Source organism: Erithacus rubecula (genome assembly GCF_903797595.1).
Source record: "Erithacus rubecula genome assembly, chromosome: 3".
Taxonomy (NCBI): Eukaryota; Metazoa; Chordata; class Aves; order Passeriformes; family Muscicapidae; genus Erithacus; species Erithacus rubecula.
The window spans coordinates 127,816,646-127,831,171 of record NC_136689.1 but is presented as its reverse complement, the minus strand read 5'-3'; positions in this window follow the sequence as shown (position 1 = coordinate 127,831,171).

Genomic DNA, 14,526 nt, shown 5'->3' with positions numbered 1-14,526 from the left:
TTAAGAGAGACAACATTTTCTGACTAGAATTGTATCTATGCTGGGGACCAAAGGATGTGGTTTAAAGGCTTTGCTGTGGCAAAGCATTTGCAAGGACTAAGTTCCATGTCACTCTATGGGCTTGAGGCTATTGGTCTGACCTGAACATATTTAAAATATTTTTTTGTGAGAAGAACAGCCTTGGATGGGGCAACAGAAAATCACTGAGCTTATCAGCTGTGTCTGGCTGCTGACACAAAATTCAGTGAGCTAAAAAAATTAAAGCTGATAATTAGAATAGAGCTGTTAAAGCAAGTCACAGTATGCTCTTGCTTTAAACAGTGATAGTATGGAATGGTATCTGTTATTTTATACACCAAACTTGAAGTGGTTTGCATCTTCACACACCAAGCTGTGTTTTCAAAAAATTAATATAAAGTCTTAAACCATGCTTAGCTAGCTTCTAAATGCTCTGACAACAATGGTCTTAAGGATTTCCTCTGCTATTTCTCTTTTTAATTTTTTTTTTTTACACAATGCATGAAAAATGTAGAAAAAGTTTATCATTTGTACATTCTCATTTGAAAAACTGTTGATTGAGTTGGATCTTTATCATTTTGGCATTAACATCCCCAAGAATCATATAAATCTTTGCTCTGAGTTGGAGAAAAGTTTCACTGATGCTGTCAAAAGTCTCTGAAAACTTACTGCTGACTCATGAGAAGAGAAATATCACTTCTGTTTTGTTTCTGATCCTGTAGGGTACATGATGCTACTAGCAAAACAGCCTGGACAGCCTTGTCTGAATACAGTCCAGTGCAGCAGTAAGATTTAGCAGGAAAATGAAGAAGCATAGGTGGACTTTGCAGATAGTGAGGCTGTGATGTAGAAGTGCATGCACCTAGGCAGTACTGCTGTTATGTCTTTTAGAAATCTTGAAACAGGCATGAAATAAGTTCTACAGAGATAACATATGCAAAATCTGGTTCCAGCTTCCTAATGCCTTCATGTTAGTTATTGAAGTGTGGTTACCATAGGTTCATGATAGACACTCTTATTAGATTTTCAGGACATTTATTTTCCAAACATATATCAAGAAGATGAATCAGTGCCATCAATTTTCCTAATACAACAGAAAACTGCAGATACAGGCAATTGAATAGTATATTTCACCTGCTTATACCTGCCAGATATGGTATTCAGAAACTTCACACAGTACTTGGTACCCTTTAGGAAGAATAGAGTTGAAAGGTAGCATTTATGCAGTTGTTATGGTTAAAGAATGTGTGATTAACAGAAGTCAATCTAATTCAGAAGGCTTATTAGGCAGTTAAAGTACCTGCATATATGTCCTTGTGGTTACTGGAATGCCAAATAAGATCGATATTGGCCCTTTTGGAACTGCTGTTCAGTCCACACATACAGTACATTGTAATAAGGCTTAGAGCAGAAACAACTGTTCTTGTGTTCTATTCCAGCAGGAAAAAAAAATTCTGTTCTCTCTTAAATATCCCGAGGAAATCAACCTGAACTGTGTCATGTGAGATTTTCTAGCATGTTTGTATCTACCTATAATTATTGAGATGCCCTTCTTTTGTTTCCCTGCATGTAATTAATTTGGGTTGTATCTTAAGTAAAATATTTTTAGTTAGGTGAAATGAAGATGACCGTGTATTTGAGAAAATAAGAGAAGAGGGGCTTAATAATTTATTTTAGATACTGTATTTCAAAATGAATTGTCTGGAAATAATAAACCCACTGTTGAAGTCTTGAATTATAAAGCAAAAAACAAAACAAAACAAAAACCCAACTGCCCCCCCCCCCAAAAAAACCCCCAACAAAACGCAAAACCAAACAAAAAACCCCAAACAAAACCAAAAAACCCCAGACCAAAAACCTTCACTGTAATTCTTTGCCTGTCCCACTGTTCTTTAGTTTTTACAAATCTAGTTACTAGTGAGCATGGGTGCTGAGACTCTGCTTTTTTGTTTTGTTTTCCCTTTCCTCAGACACTATTTGAGCAGAAAGGGGAGTGTTGACGGCAAGGGTGCTTCTCTATCAGCAAGGAAAACTTACACATCAGTTTGTAGTGTTTCTGTGAGTGTCTGATGGTTGAGAAGGCTGTTGCCACCCAGGCATTGTCTGGGAAAGGGATGCATTTCCTTTGATCCTTCCAAGCAGACCACACTGTTTTGGCTCGCTTACTGAGATGCTGAGGTATCATCCATCCAGAAAAAAAAAAAAAAAAAAAAAAAAAGTTACACTAGTATTTTGGGTGAAGTCAAATAACTCCAGCCCGCATCCTTTCTAGCCACTCACTCATGCTCCCATTCACTTATACTCAGAGAACCTTGGTGCTGAGGCGAGGTGGAGACAGAGGCACTGTACTTTGGCCTGAATTTGTAGCTTGTTGATTGCTGTGGTTTTACAAGGATAGCACACACAGCAGCGTCAAAATCACAGAATCACAGCATCAGTTAGGATGGAAAAGACTGAGATCGAGTCCAACCAACCCATCGACCACACCACGGTCTAGACTTCAAGTCTTCGGACACCTCCAGGGCTGGACACTCTCCCAGCTCCCTGGGCAGTGTCTCAATCACCCTTTCTGTGAAGAAATTCTTCCTGATGTCCAACCTAAACCTGCCCTGGCGCAGTTTGAGGCCGTGTTTTCTTACTGTGAGCAGAGCCCGTCCCGCAGCAGGCTCGGCTCTCTCAGCCTGCACGGAGCGATCAGCTCACCCCGAGCCTCCTCTGCTCCAGGCTCAGCACCCCCAGCTCCCTCCGGACCCTTCCCAGCTCCCTGCCCTTCCCTGGACACGCTCCAGCCCTCACTGTCCTTCCTGGCTGAGGGGCCAGAACTGAGCCCGGCACTCGAGTGGGGGCGTCACCAGAACCGAGTGCGGGGGATCATCCCTGCCCTGTTCCTGCTGGCCGCGCTGAGCCCCGGCGAAGACTCTGCCCGTCCCGGAGCCCGGCCAAGGCTCCGTGGGGGCCGGAGGGACACGGAGCGCCCCGCGGCTCTGCCCGTCCCGGAGCACGGCCAAGGCTCCGTGGGGGCCGGATGGACACGGAGCGCCCCGCGGCTCTGCCCGTCCCGGAGCCCGGCCAAGGTTCCGTGGGGGCCGGAGGGACACGGAGCGCCCCGCGGCTCTGCCCGTCCCGGAGCCCGGCCAAGGCTCCGGGAGGGCCGGATGGACACGGAGCGCCCCGCGGCTCTGCCCGTCCCGGAGCCCGGCCAAGGCTCCGTGAGGGCCGGATGGACACGGAGCGCCCCGCGGCCTCCCGCCAGCAGGGGGCGCGCGCGCCCGCCCGCCGCTCGGCCGCGCGCTCCGGCCGGCCCCGCGCGCCCCCCGCGAGCTCCGCGCAGGTAGGGCGGGAGCGGGGCCGGGGCTGCGGGGCCGGGCGGAGCGGGAGGCCGGGAGGGCACGGCGGGGCACGGGGGGGCACGGGAGGGCACGGCGGGGAGCTGTCACCCCCGGCAGGCCTGTGCCGGGCCCGGGAGGGACCCGGGGACGGGCCCTGGGCAGAGCCCGGCCCGGGAGCAGGGGAGGTGGAGCGGTGTGGTGGGAGAAGAGCGGGAGCGGTGCCAGCCTTCACGGGAGGGGAGCGGGGGAAACGGGGACGCGGCCGCCCTGCTGACAGGGCATTGGTAAGTGTGCGGCTTTGAACGTGCTTTCTAGGAGAAAAAAGCTAAGTGAAACTGAAATGCGTACTTTAACCTGCTGTCATAACTGCCTTTGGTCTTTTTAAGGGAAATGGGGTAGTTCCCTTTTTTTATTTTCTAGACCACACTAAAGCTGGTGCACGTTGTTATTGTGGTGAAAAGGCAGGGAAAACACCTGAATTGTAGACAGAATGGGGAAGTAATTAGAGACAAGCTATCGTGAGTAATAGTGAATCGAAAATCCAACAAATCTGAGTATTAGAGGGTATAAAATTAGTTCTTTGAAGATAAGTCTTGAGACCAATCTTATTAAATATTTAATAGGTCTTGATGTAGCAATTAAAACTTTACTGTCTTGAGTTGGTCGTGATGAAGAGTTGGGAGGCACTGACAATAGGAAAGAAGGTTATAGTACTATACAGAAAGAATTGGATGATCCTGAGACTAGCATATGAAATAAGTTCAATAACAATATAAAGAATAAGGGTTTAGAGTTGTAACCTTGCAAGCAAAAAATTTGTTGAAGAAATTCTTACCAGTTGAAAGCAACACAAAAACCAAAGATTGCTGGGTAGGATATTGAATTGAGGAAAAAGTAAATGCTGACTACAGTGATCCAGTTAAAGGAGTTACTATTATCCATGAACAGAACCCTAGAATTCTTTGTATAAATTAATCATTCTCAGCAAAAAAACTGGAATAGAAACAGGAAGATGTGCCGAGTCAAGTAGGAAAGAGTGTTGGAAGAGGAATTTGGCTTTTTTTAATTTTGCAGAATAATTGTAGTTTTGCTTTTTGTTTAACCATCAAGGTAAACACTGTGAGGGAAGTAAATTGAGCTAAAGGATGATGTTAATATATCATATAACTAATAATATATGAAAATATATTATTAATATATGAAAATTTCTGGCCATTAGAAAGCATTGATATTCAGGACTAGACTTCCAAATGGTCAAGGAAGACCAAAACTGAACACTCACAGATAGAATGTGACTGGTTTGTAAAAATAGTATTTTTGTTTGCTGCAGCAGAGGCCTAAGTTTAGTGTTACCTGTAGACTATAGATTGCTTTTTCTTTTTTGTTTGTGGAGTAGGTTGTTAGCAAGAAATTAAATTGTTGAATTGTTTTTTAGGAAAAAAAACCATCTATAGTTTGCAGTCTGAATAGTAGAGTTGGTGACACTCAGGAAATGACAATGGCTAATTGCTGTCTTTTTTTGTGTTGAAGAAAAGGTTTGATAAGTAAGCTGAGTTGAAGGTTGAAGTGAGTATGTGCATCTGCAGTTTTCTTACCAGAGCAGTGTGAGTTTGCCTCTGCAAGAGGGGACTCTGAAATTCAGTTCTGATCTGTAATCAGTGACATGTTTCCTCTTCAGGTTTTGGTGTCCTTTAGTTAAAGTTGTCTCATCAGTAAGAGCAAAGGATTTGAAGCAGTGCTTTAAGTTGGTTGTGTTACCTCACATTCTTTTGAACTTAATGTTTGAGTACATTGAGGCCTTGAAGTCCTCATCTTCAGCCCAGGACCTGAGATACTTGGTTATCCAAGGAGTGAACTAGAGGCTCTTCTAGGGATTTGGGTATGCTGGAATTTTGAGGGTTGCCACTCTTTCATTTGGTCAGTCTGTCAGTTAATATCTCCCCACATGATCTCAAGTTGTGGATGTTCCACTTCCAGATAGACCAGTTAATAAGCACATAAGATATTTTAGAAGGCATTGGTTTATACATGTTTTGGAAATACATGATCCTTGAGCATTGGGCTTTCTGGAGAGACCACCATAGAATGCTGTTAGAGCAGGCAACAGGCCTGTCTTGGCTGCATGGGCTTGTTCCACCAAATTTCCATTGAGAGTGTTTATTGTGTTTGTAAGTCAAGAGCACAGATACTGAGACACTGAGTTTTGTTGTGGTTTGCTTTGTATTTAAAGATAATGCTTCCTAAATATGTGGAAAAAAGGCTTTATCTTGTGCAGTCCCCCACTGCAGCTTTGTCTGTACTTACAGGACTTAGATTCTGGCTTTCTTTCATGTATCAGCATGACTTTTCCAAATGGCATTTTTTCTTTTACTTTATCAATAAAATTTCAATTGACTGAGTGGAGCAGAGCTGCTTAAACACCAGTTTTGTCAGTCAGGAAGTTTCTGACATCCAAGTAATGCAGCTACACCAGCTGAATTTTTATAATATAAACTCAAAGGCATAAATCCTTTAATGCTTATTGATGATATTTTTCAGCATGCTCAAGACCTCTTAGAGTAGTAGATGGTGACAGAAAAAGGGCAGCAGCACATTTCAGGAAAGGCTTGGGGTGTGTGGGCTTCCCCTGGTGGTGTAAAATGCTTTTCTGTCTTCACCTCAGAGTTTTTTAGCCACAGAAGAATATGCAGAATATGTCTATCCCTGTTGTGTGTTAGCAGCTGGTTATCTCTGAGATTGGGTATGTCTTCAGAGCTACCAAGGTCTCACCAGCTTTTATCAGGGTTACTGAGTAGGGTTGTAGATACAGTGATGTGGATCTTCAGGAAGCATTGAAGCAAAGTACCATACCAGAGGCTTTTGAGGAGAATGGATCAAAGACATTTCTTACATGCAGAAGTGGTTGGGTTGAAAAATTATTATAAAGAAGGTAAAAAGAAATTGTCAAAAAAGGGAAGGAGGCAGAAAGGTGGCACATGAACTTCTGTGTACACAAAGTAAGATGATGTCCTGAGTAGAATAATCTAAACCATGCTCACATGGTAGTGAACTCACAACTGGCAGACACCAATCACGTGAAAGTTCTTGGAGTTACCATTGAATGTTCCCTGTAAACCTAAGCTCAGTGTGCCGTGGCAGCCAGAGAGCCAGGAAAGTGGTGACTGTCCTCTGAGAGCTGGTGAGAAGAGGACAGAGGGCACCATTTTGCTGCTGCAGCTGGTGCACCTGCATCTGGGGAAGTGTGTGTGTGGTTACAGTCTCTACACTGGAAGAAGGATACAGTGATATAGGGAAGGGCGACCAAACGGGACAAGGGATCAGCATCCTTAAGAGGAAAGACTGGAAAGTCAGGATTGTTTACAGAGGTTATTGTTATGCAATGAAGGCAGTGAGTGAAGTGTGAGTTATTCATCCAGTGCTGAGGCACTGAAATGAGAGTTGCATCCTGGGACTGTTGAGAGATGGTTTCAGATGGATACAGGGAAGGATGCCAGAAGCACTGTGATGGCAGTGTGAGCAGGTTCAGGAAGGGGTTGGAAAGTGGACAAAAAGTCTGTGGAGGGGCTGCTAAAAGAGCTGCTCAGGGAGATGCACAAGGTACTGTAGTGGCTGCCGGGTGTGTGTGGAGAATGGACTGCAGGGAGCAGCCAGGCTCATGTGCTCTCCCAAAGGAGGATCTCTGACAGCCTGTTGAAGGCAGAGCGCTGGGTGAGCGGGATCAGTCTGATCCAGGACACCAGTATTAGTCTTGTGATCAGTAAGACTGGAATAATTCTAGTTCTGCATGGTCAGTTCTGGCTTCTGAACTGTTAGAATTTTCATGGCCAGCCTAGAAAAGGCAATGAGCAACAAGGTGATAGTGTTTGCCAGGACATGGGTTGTAAAGATGGGGTCAGCTATGAAAACTGCAGAAGAGCCCTGTAAAACTGAGTGACTGGATAATGCAATATTCTGGCACATGAGTTCAGTGTAAGTAGAGGGATCCACATAGCATAAACAGAATCCTGACTTCCCATATGAAATACTGGGCTCTTAGTAATGAGCAGTGTCTTGTAGTTTTGGTGAATGGTTCCATGAAAATGTAACAGTGTTAAGCAACAGTGAAAAAGTTGTATTTTACTCTGTGAGTATTACAGAGAAACAAGTAAAGAACAATGCAAATAATTTTGTCATGACATTTATTAATTCATGGTTCACCCTGAACATCCTGATTGAGTCACCCCTGCTCTGTCTCCCAGCTCAAAACAGAATAAAAATGAGTGAGATTCAGAGAAGCAAAACAAGAATGGTCATAGATACCAACCCCCTTCCAAATGAGGAATGACCAAGAAAGCTGGACTGCATAATTTATTCTGGAAAGGGATGTCTGAGGAGGCTGTGATGAAAGCCTGTAGGATTGTGAGTGGCAGGAAAAGAACAGGCAGAGGTGCACAGTCTGTTCTTCCTACAGGAGAGCTAGGAGTCCACAAGGGAAGCCCCTGAGTCAGCAAGACTAAAATATGTATTCTTCATAGGTAACTGACTTGGAGAAGTACCAGAGTATGTTGTGGGTATTTGCAGTATTTGTGTTGAAGAGGAGAAAAAGCAGATTCAGAGGTGGAGGCAGAGCCAAATATGTAGAAACCCCATTCATTTTGAATAGAAAAAGCAATATTATATGTACTTGTTTGTTTGTTTGTTGTCCTGGGAATGCTTAGGGTGCTGGTTTACTCCCTTTAGTCCCTTAAGACTGAAGTTGGGCAGACACTAGCACTACGTGTTTGCCTACATGGAGAAATTTTTTGAGCCTAAGCATGGTGAAGCAACTATTTCTGCATAAGTAGTATCACTGTGTATATACTACTTAGACATACAACCTTACTAGTGTAACCATTTCATCTTACATAAGGTAATCCACCCTGATACAGTTAAGTTTTTAAAGTCATGCTGTGGGGATAGATATTTAGAATATTTGAAAGAGTACATATATCAATTTACTATTTGTCTTTGATGAATTGGTTTAGTGATTTATTGTGTGAACATGAAAATTCTGAGCAGAAATATGTGTATCCAGCAATTGTAAGAGTTGCATGTTTGACAGTGTTAACTGTCTTACCATCGCTATATTAATATAAATACACTGGTGGTATAATAGAATGAACTTCAATGAACAAGCAGAGCAATATATTTTTTCGAAGATAAAATCAAGCATACAGTTATATATAAATGAGTCACTAATTTAGGAGACATCTACTTTTAAAAGTGACTTGCTTCTGTTCACTAGCCAGTAAACCAGGTTTGATGTTGCACACTAAGGCTATGTCATCAAGGTTATGTATGATTAAGGACATATAAGCTATTACATATATATTATAGTGGAAAAAGTAAGAAAATATGAATTATATAACAAGTCATTTGGTAACAGGTTCTTAGTTTGCTTTATTGGTTTTATTAAGTTCTTGTTTCTGATGATTCCTGCTGGACACAGAAAGTTTATCCTTGTTTTAGTAAATGTGTCATCTCAGACTTACTGTTTGTCTACTTAAGGACTGGGCTTTTTGTGTGGGGGAATTTTGGATTTAGTTTTGGGTGTTTTTTAAGAAACAAGCATAAATACATACTTTCTAAGATTAAATACCTTTGATTTCAGAACTCAAGCAACATATCTAAGTCCTCATTTCACTAATATAGAGGATCAAAGCTTAAATGAGAATGCTGTTTATAATGCAAAGAAGTAGCAATTTGGATTTCAGAATCCTTTTTAGTAGAGTTTTATAAAATCTTATTTTCAAGCCTTTCATAATTTCCTTCTCAGGAAAATAGAAAACACCACAAATGCTGAAAAAGGGATCTGTTTGTGTCCACTCTCACACACCACACCAGTACCTAAAGGGAACCTACAAGAAAGCTGGAGAGGGGCTTTTTGCAAGGACATGAAAGGATAGGACAAGTGGGAATGGCTTTAAACTGACAAAGGGAAGGTTTAGATTGGATAAAAGGATGAAATTCTTTCCTGTGAGGGTGAAGAAAAACCGGAACAAGTTGCCCAGAGAAGCCATGGATGCCCCATCCCTGGAGTGTTCAAGGCCAAGCTGGATGGAGCTTTGAGCAGCTGGGTCTAGTGCTGTGTAAGGTGTCCCTGACCATGGCAAGGAGGTTGGACTAGGTGACCTTTTAAGGTCCCTCGCACCTCAAACCAGTCTGTGCTTGTGCCTGCAGAGGGACAGGAATTCTTCAGTCCACGCGGTGGCAGTGTCCATCCAGGCTGCAGCGCTGTCCTGCCGCGCAGCCTGCAGCCAGCCGCAGATACCCCCCTTCCTCTCGGAGGCTTTTCCAGGGCACTGCCCCCAGCCGGCAGCAAATTCAAACACAGACACTTCATTAGGGCTGGGACAAACTCTCTCTTCAAAACCAGACAACTAAACCAACAACAAAACAGTATGTAGTAACCTTTAATATTTTCTTCTTCAGCATACACCCTACATGTTCCCAGGAGAAACAAAAAAAAAAAAAAAAAAAAAAAAAAATTGGGTAAAGCTGTGTGAAAAGGTTGATAATTATGACTGATATGTTTGAATAAGTTTGTATAAAAACAGGTGTATTCATACTGGCCACAATGATTGGAGAAGTGCTGCAGCTATATACTGGCTTAATTGAGCCAATTGTGGGGAATTAAAGTTAGAGATTTTTTGAAGAAATCTGTAAATTGCCTTTTTTCCTAAACAGTTGTTGTGCAGAAGATGAAAGATGAGCAATATTCAAAAATACTTAGCTGCATATTTGATAGAAGTTAAACTTGTAATGCAACTGAAACTTGTAATGCAACTGAATTACCAGTTAAATTTAGCAAGGACAAAATGTTTCTGACTCTGTTGTTGATAAAGGCATTTAAAAAGAATAATATCTTTCTTATTTTTCCCTTGTTTTGTGTACCTAAATGCACAAAGCTTGTACTATTTTATCTGGGAAAGCATTCTGCAACCCTGGATTGGCATTTGAGGTCTTGTATATGTTTTATCTTGTGGTGTTGACATACTGGGCAATAATGAACAAAGCTCCCTGTTTCCCAATGCCATCATCTGCTGATTCATAAGAGCAGCCATAGTTGTTAAAACTTTTTCATAAAGCACTTTGTAATCTGTACTTGTAAAGCCCTTTGTATATGCAGTGCACCAGAGTTTCTACTTACAGGGTGGTCCTGACATCAAGAAATCATTACCTGTATGTCTCATGTCTGCATAAGGGAATGGAAATGATTAGAAACAAATGGCATAAATAATTTTATTCTGCTATTCCACCTATCCATGTGGCTGACTAGGGGCATGAGCAGGGTTGTAGGTGTTATGAACCTGCTAGGATAGCTCAAATCCAGGAACTGTTGAAAAAATAGCTAAAGTTAGAAAGAGAAGATCTGCAAAATAGAGCAGTGTGTAAAAGAGGCATCATGCTGTGCTTAATCTGAGATGCTGCTTTTAGCAGCAGTTCATGTTAATGGAGCCATAAACGTGTTCCAGTTGTACTGAAAAGATAAAGGTTTCCAATAGAAAATACAGAGCTTAAGTGGATTTTGATGTACATACAGGGTTTCTTTCCTAAATGGAAATGATTTGATCACGTAATTTTTTACTAAATGTAATATTTATTCAGTCAAATGACTTCTTAGTAACTTACACATAAATACATGTGTGCATGAAAACTTAGCAATTAATTTCTTAGCATTTTAAGCAAAGTACTGGAATGTTTATCATTTACTTAAATAATGAAGAGGAAGAGCTGTGCAAGCCACTGCCACTGAAGTACTCTCAAAGTGCATTACAGAAAGAGGATGCTGTTTACCACAAGGGAGTTGACAAATGCAAATTTTGCAAGTAATGCATATCGTGTGTTTGCTGGCATAGGAGGTTACTTTTTCCTGGATTTGATTGAATTTCCACTCTTTGGTGGTGGCAGTTTCCTTAGTGGTAATCTTACTGATGCCTAGGTTCTAGATGTCAGGATGTATATTAATATTGAGAAGTCTCAAGGATGGAGCAATCTGATATTTTTTCTGTGGTACTGATGTGTTGTTTTAAAATAGGGGCAATTAGTTCAATTTTCCTAAATGTAGTGGGAAATACTGTTGTTTTGCAGAACTGGTATATCCTGTGGAGCAGTGACTGGGTGATTAATCCCAATTTGGGAGGTTCATTTTTACTTTTGTAGTGGAGGGATGGGTCCCATGAGCGATTCTCTCCTGTTCCTGGGGCTATTTGGTAGCTGTTGAACTTAATGAGAAAGCAGAGACAATAGCATATGTTTACTGTAAAATGGAATTGTGCACAGTTAACACAAATTTTAGGACTAGTTTAAGAAATGGCATTTAGCTCTGTGGTTCAAATTTTTTAAGATCACTCCTGGCTTCTGGTGAAAACGTGTCCTGCAACAGATCAGGGTGTGACAATGAGTTACTGTTATACACAGTATAGTAAGAGACAATTGACTCCTATTAAATAAATTGTTTTTACAGAATTACATAATATAAGCATTCCCTTTTCAAAAAAAAAAAAAACAGCTTGGTTAAATTTTCTTATCCTGGACTAGTCCACATGTGTCATTGAAGAGGCTTACAGCATAATTTCAGAAGTAATGAATTAAGAAGTACACTGTGTTGATGTATAGATCTAGGGAAAATGTATTCTTATATTATGCCTTTTTAATGGGAATCCTTCTAGCTTGGAAGGATGTATTTGCATTTTATGTCAAAGTACCAAGCTATTAAAAGCAACCTTTTTTTTTTTTTTTTTAACAAAAATATTATTTAACAGACACATTTTCAGTAGATAGTGATACATTTTTACAAGCAGTCACTTCTGTCTTTAAAAATTACATTTATTTAACTAGTAGTAGTAATTTTTGGGGGTGTTCATTTTGCAATATTTTGTGTCTAGTTACAAATGCAACTCCATTTGTCCTAATTGGTGTCTGTGAAATCAGTCCTTACTGGTAGTATATCAGCTTATGGTCAGCTTCAGTCATTACCTGATTCACCTTTCAGAAGCCATTTAAATTGAATGGCTAATTCTGTTTTGTTTCTAAATTTTGCTCCTAAATCTGTTGTATTAGATAGTCATTGCATTAATAAGCTTCTTGATACAGTGGACAGAAATGTAACCACCAGTTGTTTAATCAGAAATACCTAATTAGTTGACTTGTGATTTTTAAATTAGTTGTTTTACACAGGAAATTTTGCTAGGTTGGGTTAGTTTTGAGGCAAGAACATGTCATTTAGGCACTGACATTTTAATGATGGTGCATAGTTCAGCTTTGTATGCAGCTTGTATTTGGCATAGGTTAGCTAGCCATATGCGAAACAGAATTGTGCTAGTAGAAAAAATCTTTCTAATCACAAAGATAAATCATACCAGATGGTCCAGATTTTTTTTTTCCTTTGGTGAATGCATTTGCTTAGTCCACAATTTTCAAGTGTTGAGAAGGATTTGCTTCATCTTAGTCTTTCTTACTGTGAAATACTAAGGTTTTAATTTAGTCTTCTACACATCAATGATCAGTTCTAGAAGATTCTAGTCATACTAAATTCTGAATGAGAATGACTTCTAGTTACACTGTCTGTTAACTGCTAGTCTTTGTGCTTCCTTTTCTGAGAAGATAAGGAGGTGACTTTTGTGTTTTTCTTAGAATTAGCTAATGTTTCATCACAGTTGGGGAATTCTGCAAGGCTTTACCAGACGTACATGTCTGGTATGAAAATACACACAATTAGCTTTCATTTAACAGAGAATGCCATGCTGTTACTCAAATAGCCTAAGTTTCTTCCAGTATAATATTCTAATGTTGATTTATGGTAGGCCTTGTTTTATTAAGCAGGTTTAAACACTGAAGCATTATTTTACAAGCAAACCACAATCTTTTTGTCAAGTGCAAGTAAGGCTTTGTGGTATTGATATGCTGCTACTATGGCTGATAAGTGGAGGTTTTAAAATTATTTATGATCTTGCTTTAGGGAAGATTTAGTGCAGAATATAGAGGTTGCAATCACATCACAGAGAAACTGGGCCCATTCTTTTTCTCAGTGAAGACTGGACAAGCCGAGTGGAAGAAGAATTCTTGATATTATTCATGATTTGGAAAATGGGCAAGAAAATTGAAATTGCTGTCTGCTGGGAATCATAGCTTTGTAGCATCCAGGGGGTTGTAACATATTCATTGAAAATTCAAGTAATTACATTTTCCTTTCTTTTTCTGTAGGGTTATAAGGAAGGTGTCAGTGCCCTACATGCACCAGTCTTGCATTAATTTTTATGGTGTATCAGTGTACTGGCCACTTGCTGTTGGAGATGGTTATGGAAAAGGGTTCTTGAGCCAGTGATGTACTATCACGTGCTTAAAAACATACTTGCAGCCCAGAGGAATGTACTCTGTTTAAAATCATTCCTTATACAGATTCCAAGACATAGAACTTATTTCTATCTCTTTCTCTTCAGCATCCAATAAAAAAAAAAAAAAGGTTGTGCATTCCTGCACTGGAAAACTAGACAGTGTTGTTATATGTAGCAGAATTTGTCCAGATAGGAAACACAGCCTAGTGAAGTTTAAATATGATTTATTAACCTCAACAGCCACCAGCGCTAGAACTATTATTCAGACCGGTGCAAACATTTTGAAATTACTTCTTTAGATACTTTGATCTTGAATTTGATCTAAAACATGGGGGAAGAGCTATAAGATATGGACATTATGAACTCTCAAAAAAGGAGAGGTTTTAAATTGAATTCTTTGGCTACTGGCCATCTTTCCATTCTCCTGGCTGAATGAGTGCACTGGTGTGGAAGGATACCTTATATAGATGAGAAAATTTAAATCTGTGTATAGCAGTTTTAATAAGTGGTTCAGATAGTAAATCAGAACACTGCTACACCGTGAACCCAGAATAGAAACCCTGGGCAAGTGAAAAATATTGTCTCAAGTGATGTTTCAGTTCACTTTCTATTCAGAGCTTATCTAGTAAAATCACTTTTCCCTCCAATCACTTTAATTTTGTCATGTGTCTGTTGAGATTTCTTTAGAGAAATTTTTCTTGTCTGTGTGATTTTTTTTTCTTTTTTACCTCCTCTCTGAGGGAGTACAAAAAGAGGACTGTTGTCCAGTCTTCTAGATGTTTTCATTGCTTCTTAAAATTGCATCATGAGCATTATACCATTCT